General features: G+C 34.0%; 1 pseudogene; it reads right to left on the bottom strand.

The window, feature by feature from the left end:
- Positions 1 to 916: 916 nt before the first annotated feature.
- LOC123241860 lies at positions 917 to 2,652 on the bottom strand (annotated as a pseudogene).
- Between the last annotated feature and the right edge of the window lie 1,287 nt (positions 2,653 to 3,939).

The following is a 3,939-nucleotide window of genomic DNA, read 5'->3' as shown; positions in this document are numbered from 1 at the left end:
AAAATCAACAACTTTTTTGTTTGTTTTTTTCTCTTTCAATTCTCAACGCTCTGAGAACACTTTGGAAGAAATTATTTACCTCACAGAGGTACAGGCTTGTTTCTATCTACATGATCCCACCAGCTCTACATTTTGTTAATTATTTTTTTTGGCTCCAACATTGAAAATGACAAATCACCACAGGGGAATTTACTTGTCAGCAGTCCCTATCCTATGAGGTGTAATGTCAATTCATTTTCCTCAGTAAGTAGTAAGACTTAAGGACTCTTGTGAGACACATTAACTGAATTTGGGCAGCATTTTTGGCAGAAACTTTTAGTTCTCTCAACATTTATTCATTCATTAGCCAATAAATATTTATTGAACAGTGTGATGCTTTAGTCACTCACTATAAAGTTGAATTGCTTAGGTATTACATCTAAGATCTGGGAATATAAAAGTCAATAGGATTCCCTTCTGTTGAAGTTATATAATACTAAGGACCAACTATGTACAAGACATTGTGTCAAGATGTACATTTGAAATTTAGATCTGGCTATGGCATAGTACTTACTACTTTTAAGGAATTTAAGAGGAAAACATAAGCATACAAATAATTGTAAGAAGAAAATAAAAGTTCAAAGGAGAGGACCAGGCAAATGATTTGAGAAATAAGAAGAGGAGAGATATTTCATTTAAAAAAAAATAGCATTCCCTCCCCTAAGACAGAGATCACAATAAATCCTTTACCCAGAGGGAAATGGGATATCTGTGGTTTATTTGAAATTATAAATAGCTCATCCACAAAATTAGGCAACTTAAAGATGATGGTTAAAGAAAAATTTACTTTTCTTCTGTTCTACACTCTGTTTTAGGGAACAAGGGAGAACCACATCATGTAGAGTTGCTGCTTATACCTGCTGCTAACTGGGTTTCCTCATAGTCTCAGGAGTTTCTCATTAAGAGCAAATTATGACTGAGTTAGACTGGCCAGGTAGGTGACCATCAACAGGTCATTGATGTTGCTATTCAGCATGGTCTAGAAGTTCTCAGAAGAAATTGTGGAACTTTGTTAATCAGGTCCATCAGCAAGTGGCCCACAGCATTGTTAGCTAACACCTTTCCAAATAGCACATCTTCATAACACTGCAACACTGCTTAGAGACCATCCTATATCTGGGCTGATGCCCTTTACCAATTTACTGCAGATCAATGGAAAAGCCAAACACACAGATGAAAGTGAAATATGTCTTCGTGACCTGATGAATTTCAATATGCTCAGTACCCTAGGAGTCATATTTATTTCTTTTTTAAATTAATATAATTTATTTCCAGGTAACGAAGCCCTCTTCTCCCCTCCCCACACAATAGAAGGCATTATCCAGCAAACATATATATTATGTCTTTAGTGTTTCTATTTTTCAGTTCATTCTCTGGATGTGAACATTCACAAGTTATTCTTCAAGTATTAAGTCTGTAGCCATCTGTAATGTTCTCTTGGTTCTACTCATTTCACTCATCATTATCTTGTGTAGATCTTTCCAAATTAAAAAAAAATTCAGCTGCTCATTGTTTCTCAGGGTGTAATAGTATTCCATCCCAATCATATACCACAATTTGTTTTGCTCTTTCCTAATTGATGGATATTCCCTGATTTCCAGTTCTTTAACAACACAAAGAGAGCTACTATACATATTTTGGAACCTAAAGGTTCTTTTCCTTTTTTACCCTCTTTGGGAAGCAGACCTAAGAATGCTGTTGTTTGGTTCAAGGGCATACACAGTTTCATAGTTTTCTGGGTATAATTCCAAATTGCTTTCCAAAATAATTGGATCAGTTTGCAGTTCCACAACAATGGATTAGTGTCCCCATTTTTCCATATTCTCTCTAACAATTGATATTTTGCCCTTTTGTGATTTTAGCCAATCTGATGGGTTTGAGATGGTACTTCAGAATTGTTTTGGCGGGCATTTCCCTAATTGGTAGTGATTTAGAGCATTTTTTTCACATTCCTGTATATGACTTTGATTTCTTCATTCCAAAACTATCTGTTTATCTTTTATCCATTATCAACTAGTTTATGTCTCTTATTCCCATTAATTTGACAATGTTCTTTATATATTTTAGTTATGAAACTTTTAAGGTAAATATATTTCACTGTCAAAAGAATGAACACTATTCATATGGTTTTTCCAGGGACACCAATGGAAGTACTGATATAGGTTTTGATGTTCATTTGTCCGTTCTAGAGGCTGGTGTCCATAGTGAGATGAATGGGGCTATGGGTACTCCTCAGTATTGAGTATTCTGTGATATCATGGTCTGTGGCATACCAGCCCAGAATAAGCTGACTTGGAGAGATTGTCTTATGTAATTTATACATATTCTTAGTACTTTCTATATTCACAGCAAGTTTCTCTTTAGACTCATTATGTGTCACTGAAAATCAGTTAGTGACTTCTACTGAGCATCATTTATTTCCAGGAGAGTGCCAATGAATGGACCCATACCCTGATAGTGATATTCATAGCCATCTAAGATGGAGGTGAGGATGACTGGAGGCAGCAGCATCACTTGGCCACCAGGGAACTGCTTGAGTGTCCAAGCTTGGGGGGTGCTGCCAGTGCTGGGGTTAGGCAACTGGAGGAGGTACAGAGGCCTGTCTTGGTGCATGTTAGTGGGATTGGGTCAATGGTAGGATCAGAGAGAGTATGGGGTTGCAATCTGGACCAGGGTTGAAGCTGGGAAGGAACTAAGGGCTGCAATCACAGCCCTCATATTGCTGAGGGAAAGGAAGTGATCCAATATTGAAGGCATGAATGAGAAATACCCTGAGGTTCAAATAATGCTATACATGTTAAGTTTATTATAAACCTAAAAGCAATATGCACTTATTATTATACTGTATTATTTTGTATTTCATTTAATTATGTTATATCATTGTATTTATAAATTATATTGATTTTCACTGCATTATTTCGTATTGTATTTTGTTATATATCAGATCATACCACATCATATCATATCATATCATATATCAATAATGTAGCTTCATGAAAGGCATGGTATCTGATTTGGACCTCAAAGAAATAGAGACACCATTTGAGAATTCAACATGTTGTACATTAATGATCCATTATCACAGATAGAACTGTTTCCCACAATTATCTGGATAAAAGATTGATCCATTAAAGCTTTAACAACATTTTAAATAGATGTCACTATATCAAATTCTTTTAGTATCCAAGTTATAGAGAGAAATCTTTCAAAACACAGAGACCAAAGCAAATAAGATTTTGTCGGAATAAGATATTCATCAACTTTGTCAACTTACCTTCACTTGGAGATGTCCTGGTGGTGTTTTTAGTGAGTGTCCAAAAGATGACCTATCATCCCAATGTGACTTAAACTATAAAAGTAGTTTTATTCATTAGATAATGTAAAAGATTAAATGAAAATAATAAAAAGATAACAACTTGTCCTGAAACCATTTCTATTTGACACCCATCAAAAATGTGGAAACAAAATAATTCATATAATACGTAGCATAATATAATAAACATAACATAATGCTATATAAGGTGAAAATACATTATTTATATATGATATGATGTGGTATGATCTGATACATAATAAAATACAGCATAATACAAAATAATGCAATGCAAATCAATATAATGTATAAATACAATGATACAATATAATTAAATAGAATGCAAAATAATACTATATAATAATAAGAGCATATTGCTTTAAGGTTTATAATGAACTGATCATACAGAGCATTATTTGAAAATCATGGCATTTCAAATAAATGGGTACTTCTATCCCCATTTTACAATAAGGAAATGAAGACTGAAGGAGGAAGTGACTTGTTCATAGTCACAATAGTAAGAAAAAAAGTAGGTCTGGAACACTATATATAAAACATGTTTTAAAAGCCATAGGAACACATGAAAA

Source organism: Gracilinanus agilis, chromosome 3 (assembly GCF_016433145.1).
Source record: "Gracilinanus agilis isolate LMUSP501 chromosome 3, AgileGrace, whole genome shotgun sequence".
NCBI lineage: Eukaryota > Metazoa > Chordata > Mammalia > Didelphimorphia > Didelphidae > Gracilinanus > Gracilinanus agilis.
The sequence above is the reverse complement of the archived record's forward strand: the minus strand, read 5'-3'. Positions and strand labels throughout refer to the sequence as shown.